Raw genomic sequence first — 25,644 nt, 5'->3', positions numbered from 1 at the left:
AAAACCATATGATCCTCTCAATAGACATGGAGAAAGCCTTTGAAAAAATCCAACACCCATTTCTGATAAAAACTCTTTAGAAAGTGGGCATGGGGGAACCTACCTGAACATAATAAAGGTCATATATGAAAAAAACACAGCAAACATCATTCTCAATAGTGAAAAGCTGAAAGAATTCCTGCTGAGATCAGGAACAAGACAACGATGTCTGCTCTCACCACTACTCTTCATCATACTTCTGAAGTCCTAGCCATGGCACTCAGATAAGTAAAAGAAATACAAGGAATCCAAGTTGGAAAGTAAGAAGTAAATCTATCCCTATTTGCAGATGACATGATACTATACGTAGAGAATCCTTAAGACTCTACCAGAAAAATGTTAGAGATCATCCATGAATTTGGCAAAGTCGCAGGATACAAAATTAATACCCAGAAATAAATGGCATTTCTATACACTAAGAATGAAAGAGCAGAAAGAGAAATTAGGAAAACAATCCCATTTTTCCATCAATTCCAAAAGAATAAAAACCTAGGAGTAAACCTACCTAAAGAGACAAAAGACCTGTACTCTGAAAATTATGAGACTCAGATGAAAGAAATCAAAGATGACACAAAGAGATGGAAAGATATACCATGCTTGGGGAAGGGAAGAGTTAATATTATCAAAATGACTATACTACCTAAGGCAATCTACACATTCAATGCGATCCCTATCAAATTACCAAGGACATTTTTCACAGAACTCAAACAAAATATTTTACAGTTTGTTCGGAAGCAAAGAAGACTCAGAATAGCCAAAGACATCCTGAAAAAGAAAAATGGAGCTGGAGGAATCAAGCTCCCAGACTTCAGACTATACTACAAAGCAACAATCATCAAAACCATATGGTACCGGCACAAAGATGGAAATAGACATCAGTGGAACAGGATAGAAAGCCTGGAATTCAACCCACGCACCTACAGCCAACTCATCTATGACAAAGGAGGCAAGAATATACAATGGAGAAAGGAAAGCTTGTTCCATAAGTGATGCTGGGAAAACTGGACAGCCACATGGAGAAGAACGAAATTAGAACACTCCCTAACACCATACACAAAAGTAAACTCCAAATGGGTTAAAGACCTAGATATAAGACCAGACACTATAAAACTCTTAGAGGAAAAACATAGGCCAAACACTCCTTGACATAAACGACAGCAACATCTTCCCAGATCCACCTCTTAGAGTATTGACAAGAAACACAAAAATAAACAAATGGGACCTAATCAAACTGAAAAGTTTCTGCACAGCAATGGAAAGCCTAAAGAAAATGAAAAGACAACCCACACAATGGGAGAACATCTTTGCAAGTGAATCCACTGACAAGGGACTCATCTCCAAAAAGTTATAAACACCTTCCACAGCTCCACACCAAAAAAACAAACAACCCCATCCAAAAATGGGCAGAAGATCTAAACAGACAGTTCTCCAAAGACATACAGATGGACAAAAAACACATGAAAAGATGTTCAACACCACTCATGCTTAGAGAAATGCAAATCAAAACCACGATGAGGTACCACCTGACACCAGCCAGAATGGCCACCACCCAAAAGTCTACACACAATAAGTGCTGGAGAGGCTGTGGAGAAAAAGGAACCCTATGACACTGGTGGTGGGACTGTACACTGGTGCAACAACTGTGGAAAGCAGTGTGGAGATTCCTCAGAAAACTAAACATAAAACTACCATTTGATCCAACCATCACACTCCTGGGCATCTATCCATAGAAAACCTAACTCGCAAAGAAACATGTTCTCCAATGTTCATTGCAGCACTCTTTACAATAGCCAAACATGGAAACAACCTAAATGTCCATCGACAGAGGAGTGGAGCCAGAAGATGTGGTCCATATACACAATGGAATATTTCTCAGCCATTAAAAAGAATGAAATACCCGCATTTTTAGCAACATGGATGGACCTAGAAATTATCATGCTGAGTAAAGTCAGCCATACAATGAGACACCAACATCAAATGCCTTCACTGACACTGGAATCTGAAGAAAGGACAGAGGAACTTCTTTGCAGAACAGATACTGACTCACAGACACTGAAAAACTTATGGTCTCTGGAGGAGACAGTGTGGGGGTGGGAGGATGTGCTTGGGCTGTGGGGTGGAAATCCTATGAAATTAGATTGCTATGATCATTATACCAAAAAAAAAATGTCACCTTGGTTTTAGGTCAAGAATGGTGGAAAGGGGAACTTTTTCACTAAGATTTCACATGCAGTAATGTTACAATCTCCCCCAATTTCTTTCTAATTACTGCAGTTATCCATATGGGAAGATGGGCGGAAATGTTTAAAATTACTTTTTTATATATTAATTTTTTTTGTCTTTTTGCTATTTTTTGGGGCCACTCCCGTGGCATATGGAGGTTCCCAGGCTAGGGGTCTAATCGGAGTTGTAGCCACTGGCCTACACCAGAGCCACAGCAATGCGGGATCCGAGCCGCGTCTGCAACCTACACCACAGCTCACGGCTACGCCGGATCGTTAACCCACTGAGCAAGGCGCAGGGACTGAACCCGCAACCTCATGGTTCCTAGTCGGATTCGTTAACACCTGCGCCACGACGGGAACTCCTATATTAATTTTTTAATTAAAAAATAAATAACAGCTTCTGGAATATAAAAAAAGGTCTAAGATATCTATTGAACTATACACAATATAAACAGAACCAGTAAGTTCCAGATATAGACACACCTATGGATATAAATATAGATATGGGTATGGAGATTTTTAAAATGGAAGTCAACTCACAATTCTGAAGTCTGACAAATCCCATAATCTGCCACCTGGAAACTGAAAAATTAGAAGTGTCTGTGAGTTGTGTGAGTGTTAGCCCAGCAGCCACTTGGCCCCTGGCCTCGCCTGGTCATGACCATCCTTTCTGCCACAGGTTTCTGCCACGATCTCAGATCTAAGCACCAGACTGAGGGACAGGCACCGAGTATGCGGCCACAAGGTGGCTGCCAAACACCCCAAGCAGTATGTGGTCTTCTGCGAGGGGCTCCCCAACACCCTGCTTACCTTCTTTGAGCTTCCCATACTGGATTCTCCTACCCAACATCACTCCACTCAGAGGGATGCCTTCAGATCCAGGAGAGAACAGCTGCCTGGTTGTTCACTGTCCACAAGATGGCAGACTCCCAGGAGCCCCTGTGCGGCACCACGGAGGAGCTGAAGACCCAGATTCCCGGCTGTATCGTGAGAGTGTCTGTCCTCCTTGGGCTGCTGTCTTGGGGTCCTCCACATCGTGCAGAGCTGTTACCATAAGCACATTCACATAGAGCACTTACAGAAAACTGTAGGTCATATCAAAGTCAGTATAAACCACTGAAACCATATTATGTATGCAACCCTCAAGGCATTCAGCAATCAATAATGATCTCTTCACTCTGGCATACCAAAATATGCAGTAGTTCAAATTATAAGAAAATCATATAGAGTAACATTTTAACAAAATGAGGAATTGTGCCATCAAGAATGTTACTTTTTTCTTTTTGACAGGTTTATTCACTAGCATACCGTATATTGTTTCTGACACATGAGTAAATCCATTGTTTAGATGTTCTTGAGGAAAAAAAAGTAATTCTTTCACTAAGTCATTTTCTTTTGCTGAACACAGTTTAAAGTTCCTACTATGTCAATAGAAGGTTGCATAAGTAATAACACAGAACCCTGATTTGGAGATTTCATTTTCAAGTCAGGGAGATAGGTTGGTAGTAACTTATAAAAAATGTAAGTTAAAAATTGGACGGTAGATATTAACTGCAGGATAAGACAGGACCCAAGTGAAGGTGCATCAACAATTTGGCACTCAGGAAAAGGTGAAATTAGAAGGATAATTAGAAATTATTCTGGGGAAGCGATGAGGGAAAGGGCTGCTGGGAGGGGAGGTGGAAATTCAGAAGAGGGGGCTTCTTGAACAAAGCCATGGGTGCATAAAAGAATAAGGCAGTTCTCCTCAAGACAGGGTTCAATGTCTGGAGTTTAGTGTGAAAAGCAAAGTAACTAAAAGAAAATGGAAGGTTAAATGTGGCCTAGATTATGAATGACCTTGTAGCCAAGGCCATCAAATTTACAGTATCCTGTAGAGTCTATGGTGAATTACTTCCAACCCATCTATTATCTGGGGAGGAATTTTGCCTTTTCTCCATACATGTTCTCTCTGTTTTGTGTATATTTAACCCACATCAATGACTCTGTCTTTCACTAGTTTTTATAAGAAATCTGTATATGTAAAACATATTTCTCATCTATTCTAGATTTCACTGAGAATTTGGGAGAAACAGGAAGGTCTCATTTCATACATGCAACAGCATTCTGCCACTCTGTTCTTATCCTTCTCCTGCTGCAGATTTATTTCCTCTTGAACAAACCAGTTTCCCTTGAAACTTGGTATGGTTCCGCCCAGAATCTAGAAACTCATTGTTAACTAGGAGACTAATTATAATCTTTCTTCTCAAATGTGGGTCTCTACTGAAACAAAATAATTTGAGGTGGCCTATGCCATAGTCACAGCAATGTGGGATCTGAGCTGCATCTGCAACCTACACCACAGCTCATGGCAATGCTGGACCCTTAACCCACTGGGGAAGGCCAGGGATGGAACCCACATCCTCATGGACCCCAGTCAAGTTTGTTAACCACTGAGCCAAGAAGGGAACTCCCTCATCCTTGATTTCTATATTTGCAATATATTGTATTACTAACACTGTACAGTTTGTATTATGACTTATTGAAAAGGTATATTTAGTGTTTAAAAGAGAGAGTACTGTATAATAGAATAAAAATGATGCTCTTTCCCCCAAAATTCAAACACATACACACCTAGAAACAATTTTAATGCACACATTTCAGAGTGAATAAAATAAATCAAACAAGGAATTCAACACATGCCCAAAGAACCGTCAATGTCAAAATACACTTCTTCAAATGAGACATATTGACGTTATATTGTTATTGTTTCAAATATGAGTCAATCAGTATAATCCTTACAATGACACCTTGTCTCAGTTATTCTATATAAATACAGTACTTTTCTTTTTACATATATGTCAGCTCTTCAGTGGTATTAACTCTCAACAAATGAACAGATTAAAGCTGTGACTGTCACATAGAGTGAGAACTATTCTGCAGAGAGGCTAATTATTTCAACTCTAGGCTTCAGATTTGCCTAAGGGAACCACTGTGATTGCAGGTTCATTTCCATTCTGAAAGTAGTGGTCATCCTTTCTCTGTTTCACCCCTCTAAACAGAGCTGTTGGAGTGTGTTAGTTCAATTGAGTTTCCACGTCCTGCAGGCACAAGTTCCTGTTGCAGCTGTGTACATGTTTTAAAATGGGCCACCACAGAACCCACGGTACGGTGATACACCACATTAAATAAAAGCCTAGTCTGATGTATATTGGATTAGTACCTAAAAAAGCAAAAGAAGGAACTAAATGACAGGTTTTCAAATTCTAGGCCATCTAAACCTCTGGACATTGATTACAGAGGTGACGTTGGAGCAGTCTGTCATAAAACAGCTAAGATTTGTAAAACTGTCCCCTTTAAAAGATTAACCAGTGCACTGAATTCTTATTAATGAGAGAATAGTCAGTAAAATAATCCATTGCTTTTTGAAGCAAGCATTACCTTTACCAAATGCTTTTTTGCATCAGAATTATTCTGTTGTAAAACTGTTAAGAGCTAGAAAGCTCTCATTACTGTTTTGTCCTTTCACTTTCTAGAATAGCATGAAGTCTTCTGGCATTAAGAAGTGGTTTATTATGATTTGATTTTTTTTTTCATTTCCCTGCCAAAGCCTAAGAATGCCACTGAGATATTGTACTTTCTCCCTGATTGTTTAGTTCTACATTCATAGAGGCTAACATATTCAAGATGGAACCCCTAGGCACCAATGTTACCTGACTTTCATTCAAATCCACCACTGGGAGGTACTGACAAGGGATTGGAGTGTGGGGAGAGAGAGAAGCCAGAGCAATTCTTCCTCTAGTTCTCTATGTAGATGGTGTTTTTGGCAGTAGTCCTGTCTCCATCATGGTTCAGTTCCTTCTCAACAGCACATGCTATTAGATTCTATTGGGTGATCCCTGCTTCAGAGGTCATATGATCCATTGTGGTAATGACCTCCCAACATAATGTTTCCAAATCATAATCTCAGAAGTCTGTGAATATGTTACCTTACATAGCAAATAAACTTTGCAAATATAATTATGGTCAGGATATTGAGATGGAGAGATTATTTTGGATTGTTTGAGGGCAACCAATGTAATCACAAGGGTTCTTCTAAAACAAAGACAAAAGTGTTGGGGAATCAAATAACACATAGTGCTGAATGAGAGTGAAATTACAATGTATCAACATAGAGAGGATATAATTAAATTAAAAACAAAAAACCTCAGGTCTAGGAATTCCCAACCTGGCTCAGAGATTAACAAACCTGACTAGGATCCATGAGGATTCGGGTTCAATTTCTCACCTCTCTCCGTGGGTTAAGGATCCGGTGTTGCCATGAGCTGTGGTGTAGGTCACAGACATGGTTCAGATCTGGTGTTGCTGAGGCTGTGGTGTAGGCTGGAAACTGTAGCCCCCATCTGACTCCTAGCCTGGGAATGTCCATATGCCACAGATGTAGCCCTAAAATAAAAAAAAATCTACAATCAATATCTTAGTCCCTTCCTCAAAACCTAGAAAAGAAATAGCAAAGTAAAACTAAAGGAACGTAAGTAATAACTATAAAGATAAGAGCAGGAAAAAATTATTGAAAACAGGTAAAATAAATACTTAAGCTAAATCTAACAATAGATTTACAAGTTCTATAGAAGGAAAACTAAAAAACAGTGGTCAATAATTCAAAACAACTAAATAAATGAAGAGATATTATGTTTATTGATAGGAAGTTTCAATGGTGGGAAGATGCCAGTTTTTCCCAACTTCGTCTACAGATCCAGTGCCCTATCAAAATTCCAGCGAGTTAGTTCATGGATATTGACAAAACAGTTCTAAAGTTTACATGGAAACCCTTGATCCAACACAACATTGAAAGAGAAGAATAAAGTTAGGGGACTTACATTACCCAATTTTATGACTTACCATAAAGCCAGAGTGATTAAGATTATATTGGTGAAAGACTAGGGAAATAGATCCATGAAACAGAATGGAGATCCCAGAAATAGACCCACATAAATATAATCAACTGCTTTTTGATAAAGGTGCAAATGCAGTATAATAGAGCAAATATACTCCTTTCAGCAAATGGTGTTGGAACAACTGGATATACACATACCAAAAAAAAATCTACACCGAAATAAATCTTTCACAAAAATTAATTCCAAGTGGATCATGCCTTAAATGTAAAGCAAAAACCCCATAAAAATACTGGAATGTAGCATAGAAAAAACCTAGGATGATCTTGGGTATAGTAATGACTTTCAGACACAATACGAAAGATACTATTTATGAAGGAAATGATGAATAAGTTGTGCTTTGTTAAAAACTTCTGCTCTACAAAAGACATCAAGAGATTGAGAAGACAAGCCACAGATGGGAAGAAAATATACGCAAAACATACATCAATAAAAGACCATTACAAAAACAAATACAAGCAATACTTAAAACGCAATAATAAGGAAATAGCACGCTTAAAAAATAGGCCAAAGTCCTTAACAGACACCTCACCAAAGGAGATAAACAAATCACAAATATGCAAATGCAAAGATACTCCAGGCCTATGTTATCAGGTAAATGCAAATTCAAGCAACAATGAAATACCACTTATACACTAATTAGAATGGCCACAATGCAAAGCCTTGGTAACACCCAATGCTGACAAGGATTTGAAACCAAAGCAAATTTATTCATTGCTTGTGTGTAATGAGTGCAAATTGACAGCCACTTGTGAAGGCAGTTGGGTCATTTCTTACAAAACTAAATATCCTGTTACTATGTAATCCAGCAGTTGTCCCCAAAAGAGTTGGAGATTTCTGTCCACATAACAACTGTACATGGATATTTATAGACATTTGACTCATACCACTGCTGGTGATGTTAATTGGTGCAGCCACTATGGAGAATAGTATAGAGGTTCCTTTAAAAACAAAATATAGAGCTACCATATGATCCAGCAATCCCACTTCTGGGTATTTATCTGGAGAAAGCCATAATTCATAAAGATACCTGCATTCCAATGTTCCTTGCAGCACTATTTATAATAGCCAAGATGTGAAATCACTTAAATGTCTATCAACAGAGGAATAGATAAAGATGTGATACATATATACAATGGATTATTACTCAGCCATAAAAACATATGAAATAATGCCATTTGCAGGAACATGGAGGGACTTGAGATAATCATCCTAAATGAAGGAAGTCAAACACAGAGAGACAATATATCATATGAGATCACTGATATATGGAAAATGATATAAAAGAACTATTCGCAAAACAGAAACAGACTCTAAGACTTAGAAACCAAACTTATGATCGTTACCAGAGAGGAAATGTTGGGAGGAGGGAAAAATTCAGAGGTTGGGATTAACATATATACACTCGTGTATATAAAATAGATAACATAGGGAGGTCTACTCAATATTCTGTAATAACCTAGATGGGAAAAAAGAATGGATACGGTATGTGTATCGCTGATTCACTTTGCAATACACCTGAAAATAATAATATAACATTGTAAATCAACTCTATACTCCAATAAATCTTGCATATATGCATATTTTTAAAAATTTAAAAATGATACAAATGAACTTATATGCAAATGAATGATACAGAAATAGATCCACAGACATAGAAATCAAATTTATGGTTACCAAAGCAGAAAGACGGGTAAATTAGTAGCTTGGGATTAACCTATACATACCTCTATACACAAAATAGTTAATCAACAAGGACCAACAGTATAACACAGGAAACTATAATCAATATTTTATAATAATCCATGAGAGAAAAGAATCTGAAATATATATAATCTGATATATATATAACTGAATCACTTTTCTGTATACATGAAAATAATGCAACATTGCAAATCAACTATGCTTCAATTTAAAAAAAATGAAAGTGACAAAAGACAGGAAGAAAAATTTTGCTAAGGAGGATATATAAAGAGCAAATGGACACATAAAATCACCATTTAGGAAACATGAATTAAAACTACAATGACGGAGTTCCTGTCATGGCACAGTGGTTAACGAATCTGAATAGGAACCACGAGGTTGTGGGTTCAATCCCTGGCCTCACTCAGTGGGTTAAGGATCTGGTGTCACTGAGAGTTGTGGTGTGGATTGCAGACGCAGCTTGGAATGGAACTGTGGCTGTAGCATAGGCTGGCAGCTTCAGCTCCGATTAGGCCCCTAGCCTGGGAGCCTCCATATGCCATGGGAGCAGCCCTGGAAAAGGCAAAAAGACAAAAAACAAACAAACAAAAAAAATCTACAATGACAAAAACAATGAGCTGTCTCTATACTTACCAGAATGTCTATAATTTTTAAACACATACACACATAGTATATATACATACACATACACATACATATAGTAACACCAAATGCTAGAGAGAATGCAGAGGAACTAGATCACTCAAAGATATCTAGTGAGATTAAAAGAAAACAAACCTGTTTTTATGTTTCTTCCAAAAAACTAAACATTTAATTACCATATGACCCAGCAGTAGCACACCTAGGCATTTGCCTCAAGAAATGAAAACATTATCACCTAATTCCACATAAAATTTATACATAATTCCTCATAACAGTTTCTCTTTAATAATATCTCCAAATTGGAAATAACTTGGATGTCCTTTCATAGGAGATGGGTAAAACCATCTGTGGTGCATCCATACTACAGAAGAGTACTCGGCAACAAAGGAAAATAAAATATTTATACACATAACAACTCTCATGATCTCCAGAGAGTTACACTGAGTGGGGAAAAAAGTACTTATCCCAAAAGGTTCCATTTTAGTAGCATTCTTGAGATGATGTGACTGTAGTAATGAAGAGGAGTTGAGAAGAAAATGAGTGTAATATGAGTGATTTTGTCATCATGGAAATGTTCCATGTCTTTTATATATCAGTGTCAATGCTGGCCTGTGATAGTGTACTATGGTTTTGCAAGACATTTCCATTGGAGAAAACTGTTAAAAGGTACTTGGAAATCTATGTTATTTCTTACAAGTGCATTTTAATTAAAAAAAACTACATTGGAATTTAATTAAAAATGATTAGGGACAGAAAGTGAATCCCTATCTTGGAGAAAATAATGGTAAATTATAAACCTTTCCAGAATAAAAATATAAGAAAGTGTTACTAAAAACCTGCAGCTGTATAGCACTGGCAACTATGTCTGGTCACTTGTGATGAAGCATGATAATGTAAGAAAAAAAGAATGTATACATGTATGTGTGACCAAGTCAGCTTTCTATGCAGTAGAAAAGTGACAGAACACTGTAAATCAGCTATAATGGAAAAAATAAAAATTATTATTAAAAAAATAAAATATATATTAAAGGAGATCTTCAGGACAAGTTACAATAATACCAGGTTCAGAATTTAGGATTCAGTCTAGTAGTGCAAGTTGTCTGATTTGCACCATTTTTCATTTATTCAGTAATTATACTTTTTTCATGTCATGTCTTTTCTCTTATTTTGTTTTGCTCCTTTATTTATATCCAGTTTGATAATTCTAATTTTCCATGAAAATGAGTAGTCCTATGTTTAGTTTTTTGGCATATTTAAAAATAAAGTTACCATAATGGTATTTATACTATTTATTCTATTTTTTTGTCTCCCTCCCACACACTTTTCATGCCTTTTTTAGGATCTATTAAATATTTTAAGGTTACTTTCCCTTCTCTCCTTTATTACATCATCTTTTAATAGTTGCACTAGAGGTTGGAACATGGTTTAAAATATACCATGTAAAGGTGCTTTATGACTACCCAACACAGGAATGAATTTACAATAGCATAAAACCATTGATGGCTTCTCTTGTTTTGTTACTCTTATCTGACTTTCAATATCAGATATAGTTTGAACTCAAAGTACACTCTTTTTTTTTTTTTTTGGCTATTTCTTTGGGCCGCTCCCTCGGCATATGGAGGTTCCCAGGCTAGGGGTCAAATCGGAGCTGTAGCCACTGGCCTACGCCAGAGCCACAGCAATGCTGGATCTGAGCTGTGTCTGCAACCTACACCACAGCTCACGGCAATGCCAGATCCTTAACCCACTGAGCAAGGGCAGGGACCGAACCCGCAACCTCATGGTTCCTAGTCGAATTCGTTAACCACTACGCCACGACGGGAACTCCTACACTCTTATTTTTAATAGATCATCATTTTATATTTTAGTTTTGCCCATATATTGCCTTATGTTGGGTTTTTCATTCCTTCTTGCAAGCACAGGCTGAATTCTGAATGAGCCACTACATTCAATGAAACAGCTGGGATTTATAGCTTAGCTAAAATGATGCAAGGAAAGGAGACGTGTGAAGGTGGGAGAACTCATAGAAGTAAAAGTAAAAATCTAATGAAAATCTAATGATATTAAAAACATGGTGTTAAATCAGAGGGTAGATTCGAAAATAATTATGAACACATCTTAAGGAAAAAAAAAAGCTAGACTGATGATGTTTTCTAAATAGTCTAAATACTTTATATATGATAAGTAATATTTTCCTCACAGATACATTTGCATGTTTTAGTTGATAATTTATTATAAATCTAAATAAAGGAACCACAAATTATACTGGAAAACAGAAAACTAAAAGTAGGGCTTTACTGATTTCAATTATGCAACCAGAACCATCAGCTATGATTTTTAAAATGTTTATTTGAAAACCAAAAGTTTCAGAAGCCTGAATTCTCATAATTGTAAGTTGCTTAAAAGTATTGATTAAAGTTCAGATACATTTATTTTTAAAATATATTTTGTGAGGCATCTGCCACTTCTTTAAATAATTAAGTGCCCTTTGAGAATGTTTCAGAAATTCTTGTTAGAAATTTGAAGATAGAAATGTTTTTAGGAGTTCCCGTCGTGGCGCAGTGGTTAACGAATCCGACTAGGAACCATGAGGTTGCGGGTTCGGTCCCTGCGCCTTGCTCAGTGGGTTAACAATCCGGCGTTGCTGTGAGCTGTGGTGTAGGTTGCAGACGCGGCTCGGATTCCGCGTTGCTGTGGCTCTGGCGTAGGCCGGTGGCTACAGCTCCGATTCAACCCCTAGCCGGGAACCTCCATGTGCCGCGGGAGCGGCCCAAGAAATAGCAACAACAACAACAACAAAAAGACAAAAAAAGAAAAAAAAAAAAAAGAAATGTTTTTAAACATCCACTTTTTTCAAAAGCTTTATGAAATATTGTGTTCTACCCAAAGTCTAATATACTGCACACCCCCTTTGGAGTACAATAAAAAAGACTTCTATGTAGTTCATCTGCCTTTTTTTCTGACTAATGGAAAGCAAATGAAATGATGAAAAAGTCACATTAGAGTCAGTCACACATCATAAATTGCCTTTCTTAGTGTGTCATTGTATAAAATGACTTGTGCTCCAGGGGAGACGTCTATGAAAACACATACCCTTTTCATTCAGAACTTTAGCTTCATAAAGCAGGAAAGATAGAAAAGTGTAGTAACTCCCATCTCAACAGCTTGATGTTATAAGAGATGTAGGCAGCTATGATTGGGACTCCATGAAAAGTTATGGCGAATGTCCCTTCTATAATGGTCCCTGTGTAAGAAGATGATTAAGGAATTTATTTCTAAGTTCCTCTTGTCTTTCATTAAACTGCCTGAAATACCCACCCATTCACCTAAACCTCATACAACTTCTGTTGTAAGTGAATGGTAGCAATATTTGTGCATGCTGGTCATTTAATGAAAATATTGAATTTTCTCTTTCCATAAGCTCATCAAGGGACTGGTTTTAAGTGATGGGCTTAATACCAATCAACCCTGCATACAAATTCTGTATTAGGTTGATTCTAAATGATACTCTGTCTTGCACATACACACACACACAATTTTTAAAATCCTCTCAAAGTGACAACAAATGAAAAAGAATAGAAAGCACTTTTGCATATATACCACCTGCTACATTATACTTACAATCCATTTAACAGAACTCCCATTTCAGCTTTGGAAAACAATATACACTAGTTTCATGCCATCCAAATCCAGCAGACACCATTTGTACAGAATCTAACTTGCCTGGCCACATTCCACACCTGGTTATTCTCCTAATAACTTATTTTACATTAGGACAAATAAAACATTTCACATTGATATGGTAGACAAATATAAAAGGCAGAATTTTAAAAATTTTAAAAAGTCCGTACTGCTTATGGTAAACTCTCATCTAAGATGCTAGATGGTTACAGAATCTATCATTGCTTGATTCTGATATCCTGCAAATACATGTTGTCTTCTTTTATTTAAATCTACTTCTTTTTTTATTCGAGTATAATTGATTTACAGTGTTGTGTCAAGTTCTGTTGTATAGCAATGTGACCCAGTCATACATATATACACATTTTTTTGGTCTTTTTCTAGGGCTGCTTCCATTGGCATATGGAGGTTCCCAGGCTATGGGTCTAGTCAGAGCTGTAGCTGCCAGCCCACACCAGAGCCACAGCAACACAGGATCCAAGCCATGTCTGCAACCTACACCACAGCTCATGGCAATGCTGGATCCTTAACCCACTGAGCAAGGCCAGGGATTGAACCCACAACTTCATGGTTCCTAGTCAGATTCATTAACCATTGCACCATGATGGGAACTCCTGTATATACATTCTTTATCTGAACCTATTTTCCACCATGTTCTATCCCAAGAGATTGGATATAGTTCCCTGTGCGGAACAGGAGGTCCTCATTGAGAGGCTACTTCTTATTTAAACTATCCCTTTATTGATAGTTATTGATTAGAAAAACCATCCCTTAGCTCTGAAATACACAAAAACAAGAGCATTACATTAGTAACATGAGTATACACTGTTACCTTCTCAATTTCCACATCCACACCACTTCTGTTCCATTTTTATGGGACCTCAAATCCTTTGAAGAACAGTTTCTCATTTTTTTTTTGCACTTTACTTGCTCACCTTTTAGCCATTGCCCAGTGAAAACCATCATAACTTGAGTATCTGATTTACTATCTCTTTGTCCACCACAGATATGATTTTACTGAACAAATACATTTTCGACACAGTCGTTTTCCTAACATTCCTAATCTCCACAGATCAAAAAACCTTTTCTTGCCTTGTTTTTTTTTAGCTTCCCACCCTCATGGTCAGAATTTAGCCAAGCATGATCCAATAGAAACATAATACAACCATACAAAACAAAAGTCTAGTATACACACAGTATGAAGAAACATGTAAAATTAATTTTAATTGTATACTGTTCTTAAACCAATGTTTCCAAAATATTTTGGACGTGGCTGAATATTCCTCTGCTATTTCTTACAATATGTTTCATCCACACTAAACCTAACAAGGAAATTTATGGTGTAGAAGTAACTTGAAACTTCAGAAATTTGAGGAAATTAAATTACAAATAGAACAAAATACATTTTCAGCCACCCTGATAAAAAAGTATTTTTAAACAGGAATCAGCTGAGATGCAGAATGTAGAATGACACTTTTCTTTCACAAGAGTAAAGAGACTAATACCTAACACGCTATTAGCAAGGGAAAATATGTTTTCTCTTTTTATCATAATACAATTACATTCTGATATGCCAGTGAAGTGCTCATTTATTTTCTTTGAAATAATTTCAATAAAAATAATTACAGAATATGGCTCCCAAAAAAGCTCCTAATATTAATGACATGACTTGAAACATGCAAATTATAACAAATTATACTTATTATCACTCCACATTTTTCACATATACTGTATTTTAATGGCATTTTTGGAAAGTTGCAGGTATGCCTTTTACCACTTTCTTCTGCTCTTAAGGTAACTGACAGCAGCAGCTTCTTTGTGCCTCTGCTTTGAAAAATTACAAAACTCCATATTGTAGCCATAATTTCCACAGGTCCATTAGCAGTATCCTTTGGCAACAAAAATTTTATGCTTTATCTTTTAAACTAAATTTGTGCTACCTTTTCTGTCAAATATACTTTAATATATCAAGATATAATATTTGACAGAAAAACCCCAACTAAACAGAGACTGTCAAAACCCCACAGTTCTGGTTTCCTAGCAGCTGTTGACCTTCATAATAAAATTGCAGGATTAAAATAAAAGAGAATACAAAAATACCAACAAAATACTATACACAGAAATAGAGGTGTCTCAATTTTAAGGAGGAAACTGCTTTTCAACATGCTATTATTGAGGATTAAAAATACATATGAAAATTCTGGAGTTCCTGCTGTGGTGCCAGGGGTTAAGAATTCAACTGAAGCAGCTTGGGTTTGATCCCTGGCCCAGTGGGTTAAAGGATCTGGCATTGTTGTGGCTGGGGCATAGGTTGCACCTACAGCTCAGATCCAGTCCCTGGCTTGGGAACTTCCATATGTTGTAGGTATGGCCATTAAAACAAACAAATGAACAAACATATAGAGAGACACACATATTATATATAATGTACTTACATGTGAAAATTCTATATAAAATGTATATGGTTATTTTATCTACCTCTAAAACTGAAAGGAAAAGGCAAATTTACAAGTGGGAGGAAGAGGATTGTCAGCTAGACACATCTTCCTTACCTTGATAATGCCTGAGAGGAAAGGAAATTGAAAAAAAATGTTTTGTCAAAATTATTTGCAAATGTGCTGTTCAATCATTATGTTGGTTTCCAAAAGAGGGAGATAAGGAGAGTTTTAATCTATGGGATGCTTCTAGCATGATGCTCTTGGGCCTCTGGCCTTCTTAGGATAAACCTGGAATTGTGATTAGGGGGCATGGCCACTGGAGTTGGCTCAAATTGGTACTCTGAGCACAAACTATGTACATTCCTTTCTTACTCCAAATCCAGTGACACCACACTGGTAGCTTATAATCACCCATATATTTACATCACAAAAATTACACATGGTATACATAAGGGCTGTTGTACAATCTCCAGAAACAGAGAGCCATTTTTTTTGGTCTTTTTGCCTTTTCTAGGGCTGCTCCCACAACATATGGAGATTCCTAGGCTAGGGGTCTAATCAGAGCTGTAGCCACCTGCCTATGCCAAAGCCACAGCAACATGGGATCCAAGCCACATCTGTGACCCGAACCACAGCTCATGGCAACACCGGATCCTTAACCCACTGAGCAAGGCCAGGGATCAACCCCACAGCCTCATGCTTCCTAGTTGGATTCGTTAACCTCTGCACCATGACTGGAACTCTGAGACAATTGTTAAACACATCACAGCATGTCATGTCTGTTTCCCCCTTATATTTGGTTCTAGTGTAAAGAAACATCCCTGTCTTTAAGGAGCTCCTCCCTCATTTTCATCTGAATCAAAACATACATCTTCCCTTAGGTCATTGTTTCTCACATGACATCTGGAGAATTTGCTAATCTTCCTACAGCTGATGCTTCAAATCTCCTCTGGAGCTAGCCTGCTAGAAAATGTCAGATTCATTTTTTTAGTCACTGGAGTAGAAAATGGAGATGTTTCAAGTCCAAAATTGCTCCCTTTCAGTAAAAAATGATTTCTACCTGCCTCACTCAGAGACCTGTTGTTTCAAATATGGAACATGAAACAGCAAGGAAAGACCAAGGAAGTTGTACAGAGGTTTTTTCAGACTCCACCCTAGTTTATCTGTAACACGTTTACATGTATCTTTTGGATGATTAGGAAAAAGTTTGAAAATGGGTAACATCAGGGATTCTTGGGACCAAATCTTGACACTCTGACTCAGAGTATTTTCAACAAATAAGAATGAACACATTTAGTAGAATGTGTTCCACACTGCAATTCCCTAATTCAACCTTTGGAAACTCGAGAAACCCAAAAAAGAGTAAAAAATCTCAGGAATTAATAACAACAACAAAAGTTTTAAAAAATAGATAAATACATCAGTAAAGTCCTCCTGGGAGCAGTAAGTATTATGAATTGGGGTGTGTTTATAAGAGGAATGCCTAAAACATGAGGCAGAGATGGCTGTCAGGCACAGCTGAGATTCCCTTAAGACAATCGTTGCCTTAACTCGCACCAACTGCATATGCCACTAGCAGCTGTGGAGTAAGATCAGGACATGGCCAAAGTCCTGCTGAGGTGAGGATTTTATAACTGAAGGTGTGGGTTGACCCCCACCAGCCTTTGGGAATTAACTGACAAAATTCACTATCTTCCTGAACTCTAGAGATTCTGACCAGGGCTGAATTCCTGACCAGATGAGTCACCTGATGAAGATGCAGAAAAGGGACATGGTTGGGGGTGGGGGGCACAAAGAGCTCAATGGATCTTCTTCCAAACGAGCAACAACAAGGAAAAACCAGGGCAAAGTTGTCAAACCAAATCCTGGAAAGATCATGGACAGCAGTGAAACAGCATGTAATAATCTGGAAACATAATTCAAGAATACCTATTGAATCTCACTAAGAGTTTGGTATTTAACCAGAGGCTGCTTTCCTCATGGCTCCCCAGAACCATGGAGTGGGAATTCTGCCCAGCTAGGCAGGGCAGACCATTAGGATTAATGCTCTCTGACTAGAGGAGGTTGATGTTATTTGGAGCAGCCTGTGAAAAAAACCCATGCCCAGATCTTAAAAGACTTGTCTAGGACCAGCCAGTTAGTGGACCAGACTGGTTAAAAGCCCCGAGAATACCTGAACAGTCAGCAAGTCTCAACACTTCAAAAAGAAAACCACCATTCATTTTGAACAGCTTCAAATTTGTTTCTTCAGCCTGTGTCTGTCTCAAACCTCTCCACACCTGCAACTCTTTGCCAATGTTCCTAAATTCAGTTCAGTTCATAAAACTTCTTTCATGGAGCTCCACACTCCAAATGACATGTGTACTTTCTCTCCAATCTCTATCTCCTAATGCCAACTGTCTAGCCAACATTTTCCCTTGTTCTGCTTTAGTTTAGTTCCATTTTAAAGATCTTTCCCCACCCACATCATAGATAGCATCTTTACTAAGACTTTGTCTCTCCTCCTTGCCTGAATTAAAACATGGATCTTCTTCAGGCTGTAACATCTTCAATTTGTCTTCACCAGCATGATTTCCTAAGCTTATAGACATTAGTCTGAACCGATTGGGAATTTGCACTCCAGATTACAATTTATTTTCTTGCCATAATCCTAGATGGTTTCTGTATCTATATAGATGACCATGAGAAGACATTAGTTTTATAATACCAAGACCATGTTTGGAGTTCCCACTGTGGCCCAGTGGGTTAAGAATCTGACAGCAGCAGCCCATGTTGTTTCAGAACTGTAGTTCGATCCCCAACCATTGACCAGCACAGTGGGTTAAAGGATACAGTGTCACTTCAGCCTTGCCATAGGGCACAGCTATTGCTCAGATTCAATCCCTGGCCCCAGGGGACTTGGATATGCTGCAGGTGTGGCCATTATAAAAAAAAGACCATTTTAATTTCTATGCCCTGCTCTCCATTCTTTCCTAGCACTTTACCTCTTTAGATAACACTTTTGATCTTATAATAATCTGGAAATATTTTTTTTTTAATTTTAACTTAATTTAAAATTTTTTAAAATTTTATTTTATTTTTTTATTTTTTGCAGCCATACCTGCTACATATGGAAGTTCCTAGGCCAGTGGTCATATCAGAGCTGCAGCGGCCAGCCTATACCACAGCTGCAGCTACACTGGATCCAAAGTTCATCTGTGGCCCATGATGCAGCTTGCAGCAACACGAGACCCTTAACCCAATGGGTGAGGCCAGGGATCTATCCCACATCCTCATGGAGACTACACTGGGTTCTTTACCCACTTAGCCACAATGGGAACTCCATAATCTGGAACTCTTCAAATAAATGACATCCTATCCAATATTCAGACCATTTCTACCATTCTAGTTTTTCATCACTTATTTCTATCTCACTTTCTCTTTGTCTTTAAGCTTTGAACACCCTATTTCACATCCCACCTTTATATGCTCAGCCCCAGTCACTTTCCCACCAAGTAGCTTTTCCTTTCAACCATAATTTTACCTGCCCTTTCAACTACCTTATTCCTTTAAACTTTTGTGGTATTCTGTAAATATTACTAAATTGAACTTTTATTCATCACATCATTCTTTTTTTTTCCAGTCTTTTTGGAGACTTCTGGTTATTTTTTTTTTAAATTACTGCATAACCACAATAGATACAGTTCAGAGTGATGGTCATCAGTCTCAGGTCTGCTCTTTTTTTTGGAAACCCATTCAAATACCCTTCATCAATTTCATTTCACATTTTCTGTGGTGTTTCATTGAAAAAAAAAATTGGTACCAACCCTAACTTTGAGCACACAAATCTTCCTCTTTGACTGTCTCTCACAATCTTTTTCTGCCTCTCTCTGGGAAATTTCAGGCCTCTTACTTCACAGAGAAAAGTCAAATAAAAAGTAAATGCCTTAATTTGTTTTTCCAAACATCAAGGAAATACTTTGTAACCATGATCTTTTTTTTTAAATGAATTTTATTTTATTTTATTTTCATTTTTTTTTAAATTTTCCCACTGTACAGCAAGGGGGTCAGGTTATCCTTACATGCATACATTACAATTACATTTTTCCCCCACCCTTTCTTCTGTGGCAACATGAGTATCTAGACAAAGTTCTCAATGCTCTTCAGCAGGATCTCCTTGTAAATCTATTCTAGGTTGTGTCTGATAAGCCCAAGCTCCCACTCCCTCCCACTCCCTCCCCCTCCCATCAGGCAACCACAAGTCTCTTCTCCAAGTCCATGATTTTCTTTTCTGAGGAGATGTTCATTTGTGCTGGATATTAGATTCCAGTTATAAGTAATATCATATGATATTTGTCTTTGTCTTTCTGGCTCATTTCACTCAGTATGAGATTCTCTAGTTCCATCCATGTTGCTGCAAATGGCATGATGTCATTCTTTTTTATGGCTGAGTAGTATTCCATTATGTATATATACCACCTCTTCCGAATCCAATCCTCTGTCGATGGACATTTGGGTTGTTTCCATGTCCTGGCTATTGTGACTAGTGCTGCAATGAACATGTGAGTGCATGTGTCTCTTTTAAGTAGAGCTTTGTCTGGATAGATGCCCAAGAGTGGGATTGCAGGGTTATATGGAAATTCTATGTATAGATTTCTAAGGTATCTCCAAACTGTTCTCCATAGTGGCTGCACCAGTTTACATTCCCACCAGCAGTGCAGGAGGGTTCCCTTTTCTCCACAGCCCCTCCAGCATTTGTTCTTTGTGGACTTATTGAGGATGGCCATTCTGACTGGTGGGAGGTGGTATCTCATGGTAGTTTTGATTTGCATTTCTCTTATAATCAGCGATGTTGAGCATTTTTTCATGTGTTTGTTGGCCATCTGTATATCTTCTTTGGAGAAATGTCTATTCAGGTCTTTTGCCCATTTCTCCATTGATTGACTGGCTTTTTTGCTGTTGGGTTGTATAAGTTGTTTATGTATTCTAGAGATTAAGCCCTTGTCGGTTGCATCATTTGAAACTATTTTCTCCCATTCTGAAAGTTGTCTTTTTGTTTTCTTTTGGGTTTCCTTTGCTGTGCAAAAGCTTTTCAGTTTGATGAGGTCCCATGGGTTTATTTTTGCTCTAATTTCTATTGCTTTGGGAGACTGACCTGAGAAAATATTCATGAGGTTGATGTCCGAGAGTGTTTTGCCTATGTTTTCTTCCAGGAGTTGGATGGTGTCCTGTCGTATATTTAAGTCTTTCAGCCATTTGGAGTTTATTTTTGTGCATGGTGTGAGGGTGTGTTCTAGTTTCATTGCTTTGCATGCAGCTGTCCAGGTTTCCCAGCAATGCTTGCTGAATAGACTTTCCTTTTCCCATTTTATGTTCTTGCCTCCCTTGTCAAAAATTAATTGACCAGAGGTGTCAGGATTTATTTCCGGATTCTCTCTTCTGTTCCATTGGTCTGTCTGTCTGTTTTGACCCCAGTACCACACTGTTTTGATGACTGTGGCTTTGTAGTATTTCTTGAAGTCTGGGAGAGTTATGCCTCCTGCTTGGTTTTTGTTTCTCAGGATTGCTTTGGCGATTCTGGGTCTTTTGTTGTTCCATATAAATGTTTGGATTGTTTGTTCTAGTTCTGTGAAAAATGTCCTGGGTCATTTGATAGGGATTGCATTGAATCTGTAGATTGCTTTGGGTAGTATGGCCATTTTCACAATATTGATTTTCCCAATCCAGGAACATGGAATATCTTTCCATTTCTTTCCATCTTCTTTGATTTCTTTGATTAAAGTTTTCTAGTTCTCGGCATATAGGTCCTTTACCTCCTTGGTCAGGTGTATTCCGAGGTATTTGATTTTGTGTGGTGCAATTTTAAAAGGTATTGTGTTTTTGTATTCCTTTTCTAGTATTTCATTGTTGGTATATAGAAATGCAACTGACTTCTGAATGTTAATCTTATATCCTGCCACTTTGCTGAATTTATGAATCAGTTCAAGGATTTTTGGGGTTGAGTCCTTAGGGTTTTCTAGGTATAGTATCATGTCATCTGCCTACAGTGGCAGTTTTATCTCTTCTCTTCCTATATGGATGCCTTTATTTCTTTTCTTTGTCTAATTGCTGTGGCTAGGTCTTCCAAAACTATGTTGAAGAGCAGTGGTGAGAGTGGGCATCCCTGTCTTGTTCCAGATTTGAGTGAGAAGGCTTTCAGTTTTTCCCCATTGAGTATTATATTTGCTGTGGGTTTCTCATAAATGGCTCTGATTATATTCAGGAATGTTCCCTCTATACCCACTTTGGCGAGGGTCTTGATCATGAATGGATGTTGAACTTTGTCAAATGCTTTTTCTGCGTCTATTGAGATGATCATATGATTTTTGACTTTTTTTTTTGTTAACGTGGTGTATGATGCTGATTGATTTGCGTATGTTGAACCATCCTTGTGAACCTGGGATGAACCCAACCTGGTCATGGTGTATAATTTTTTTGCTATGTTGTTGGATTCGGTTGGCTAAGATTTTGTTGAGAATTTTTGCATCTATATTCATCAAAGATATTGGGCGATAGTTTTCTTTTTTGGTGGTATCTCTGTCTGGTTTTGGAATGAGGGTGATGGTGGCCTCATAGAATGTCTTTGGGAGTATTCCTTCTTCTTCAACCTTTTGAAAGAGTTTAAGGAGGATGGGCACCAATTCCTCTTTATATGTTTGATAAAATTCGCCTGTGAAGCCATCTGGTCCTGGACTTTTATTTGTAGGGAGTGATTTTATGACCTCTTCAATTTCATTTCTGGTGACCGGTCTGTTCAGTTGGTCTGTTTCTACTTGATTCAGTTTTGGCAGGCTGTCAGATTCTAGAAAATTGTCCATTTCTTCCAGATTGTCAAACTTGTTGCCATACAGTTGTTCATAGTATTCTCTTATGGTTTGTTGTATTTCTGCTGTATCCCTTGTGATTTCTCCTTTTTCATTTATAATTTTGGTTATTTGGGTTCTTTCTCTCCTCTTTTGAGTGAGTCTGGCCAGGGGTTTGTCAATTTTTTTCACCTTTTCAAAGAACCAGCTCTTGGTTTTATTAATTTTCTCTATGGTTTTTTGAGTCTCTATTTTATTGATTTCTTCTTTGATCTTTATAATTTCCTTCCTTCTGCTGACTTTAGGACTTTTTTGTTCTTCTTTTTCTAATTCGTTTAGGTGGAGGGTTAAGTTGTCAATTTGGGATCTTTCTTCTTTTTTGAGAAAGGCCTGTACTGCTATAAATTTCCCTCTGAGCACTGCTTTCGCAGCATCCCATAGATTTTGAGAGGTTGTGTCTTCATTATCACTTGTTTCAAGGTAGTTTTTAATTTCCTTCTTCATTTCCTCATTGACCCATTGTTTTTTTAGTAGCATGTTGTTTCGTCTCCATGTAGTAGGTTTTTTCTCTTTGCTTTTCCCATGGTTGGTTTCTAATTTCATGGCATTGTGGTCAGAGAAGATACTTGAGATAATTTCTACGCTCCTAAATTTATTGAGATTCGCTTTGTGTCCCAATATGTGGTCGATTCTTGAGAATGTTCCATGAGCATTTGAGAAGAATGTGTATTCTGCTTTTTTTGGATGTAGTGTCCTGAAGAGATCAATGAAGTCTAACTTTTCTATTGTTTCCTTTAGAATCTCTGTTGCTTTATTGGTTTTCTGTCTAGAGGATCTGTCCATTGATGTGAGGGGGATATCCATGATCTTTTTATTTTTATTTTGGTGTCAGAGCTTTCTTTCCTGTTAAAGCAAAATTCCACCCACAGTAAACCAGATCCCATTCTATTCTATATTCCTGAGAATATGTTTAATCAAATGTTTCCTTCCTCTGAATTCTTTATTTTTGTTTTCTCTCTTTACTAAAACTGTCTTCTCAGTATGCAGCTTGGCTCAACTTCCTCCTGTCTCACAAATAAATAACAAACTATACAATTTGAGAATACCACCTCCCCATCCAGTCTGTCTTTCTCTTTAGCTATCACTTTCCATCCGTTCACTGCATTTTTCCTTAGACATAACATGTATAAAAACTATTTTTATTAATATTTACTATATGCCTTACAATAAGAGCTATACACAATCTGAGTTTACAATGAAATACAGGGCAACTTGAAATGAAACAGCAAGGAAAATATTTACCAAAAAGAAGCTGTAGCTTTCCCAGAACTCAATCCATTCACTTTTTGTATTTATTTGAAAAATTATAAAGTGTTCATCCTCAGCTTATATCTCCGTAGCTGACATATAAGTTTCCCCTCTCACCTTCTGAGTTAGAACAGTATCCACTGCTCACCAGTTATTTCTCTCCTGGGCCAAACATCCCAGAAGGTTGTAACTGGTCTCCAAGGTAATGAGTGTAGGAGATGCAAGACATTTTGGAGTTGAGGCAGTGACGAAGCTGCCACAATTCTCCAGTCTTTGTTCCCTATTGTAAATATCATAGGAGAAGCCTTTTACTTAGAATACAGAGCCACATTGGTGTTTTTTGTTTTTTGTTTTTTGTTTGTTTGTTTGTTTGATTTTCAGGTTCACACTCATGGCATATGTAGGTTCCCAGGCTAGGGGTTGAATGAGAGCTGCAGTTGCCGGCCTACACCACAGCCACAGCAATATGGGATCCAAGCAGCATCTGTGACCTGAACCACAGCTCATGGCAACACTAGATCCTTAGCCCACTGAATGAGCCCAGGGATTGAACTCACAACCTCATGGTTCTCAGTCAGATTCATCTCCACTGCACCATGACGGAACTCCTAGAGCCACCTTGTGAAGGCCACCATGATCACTGAGTCACTGCAAGAGATGGGCATGCTGGAGAATTACCTCCCTTGCAGAGGGTTTTAGGTGAGTTGGAAGCAAGTTTTATTGTGTTAATCCAGGCTGAATGCCAGGTTCGTGTCTCTCCTGGAGGTGATACCTTTATAAACTGATACATTCTTACCTTATCCAACTTTCTCTTTAGCCCCTAACACAGTTGACTGCATCTTTGTTTCCAAGGCCTTCTTTCCTTGCCTTATTGGGAAGCCTCACATAAATGTCATAGGGTCATCAATAAATCAAAACACAAATTCATCACCTCCCCAAGCATGATCTGTTTTTCCCATTAATTATCCCTGTGTGACAAAATGCATGGCTACTCAACTAACTCCAACATCCACAAGTCAAATTTTTTCTTCCCCATCTGCCTGACTATCCATTTCCAAAGTTCTTTAGATTGTATCCCTCAATCGCTTTCAGAGCCCTGTCCTGCTGTCTTTTTCCACTGTTATTTTAACTGAGCCCCTTATAACTTCTTCCAAGAGAACTGCAATCAACTCTATATCCATCTCCCTACTTAGAAGTAAGTGCATTGCCATTTGGAAAAGGCAAAGTTGGAAAAAAACAGAAAGTTGTCTCCACTGCTAGTACCTGTCCTATCCTGCCTTATAGAAAAATCAAGAAATCCCAACTCTTCTCAGGCAAAAGGAAGCTTCATGTTCTAATTTCTAGAAGATCTGTCCTATCTCCCATTGCTGTATCTTGCAGTAGGCATTTTGAGCAAATGCCAACACTTGCAGGTAGCACATTCATAGGGTGCCTTTGTTATTCACTCCAGTGGGGTGCCTGTGGATTTCCTAAATTACTGAAAATCCCAAGCTGTTGTCCAGGCCTGAATTTTCCCTGGCATCTCACATGGCCTTCAAACTTTTGGGAGGCTTCAAGGCTTCTTTGCATTTGGTTGATTCATTAGCTAGAGTTCTAGAGATCTAGAAATCTTGATTCATTAGTTTACTTGGATTTTGGTACTTCTGTGTCCTTCCTATAAGCTGTCTTTCTTCCTGCTCATCTCCTAGTCATGTCTCCATGTTCCCCACCTTTGTTTTTGAACAAACAATGCAAAACCACCACCTCAGTGTAGTCGCCCCCATTTTTTTTTTAATGTCATACCTGCAGCATTTAGGAAAACTCAGATACTGAATATATTCTTAAGTCATATTATGAGGAATCTATTACAGTT

The 25,644-nt window shown here is 37.8% G+C and overlaps 1 long non-coding RNA gene across 5 annotated transcripts in view; it reads right to left on the bottom strand.

Annotated features, from left to right (window-relative positions):
• LOC110258474 (uncharacterized) overlaps positions 1-25,644 on the bottom strand; it is a 93,249-nt gene that overhangs the window by 34,760 nt on the left and 32,845 nt on the right. For 3 of the 5 annotated variants that reach the window (XR_014840479.1, XR_014840475.1, XR_014840476.1), the window contains exon 3: positions 3,075-3,308. This is a non-coding gene — a long non-coding RNA (uncharacterized LOC110258474). Of the gene's footprint in view, positions 1-2,804; positions 2,847-3,074; positions 3,309-25,644 lie in introns of all 5 variants that reach the window. The other 2 variants (XR_014840478.1, XR_014840477.1) reach the window with 1 other exon arrangement.

Source organism: Sus scrofa, chromosome 3 (assembly GCF_054392235.1).
Source record: "Sus scrofa isolate SSC_HxYL_T2T_F1_AM1 chromosome 3, Sscrofa_HxYL_maternal_Yorkshire_Landrace_v2.0, whole genome shotgun sequence".
In the NCBI taxonomy this organism is placed as follows: Eukaryota; Metazoa; Chordata; class Mammalia; order Artiodactyla; family Suidae; genus Sus; species Sus scrofa.
The sequence above is the reverse complement of the archived record's forward strand: the minus strand, read 5'-3'. Positions and strand labels throughout refer to the sequence as shown.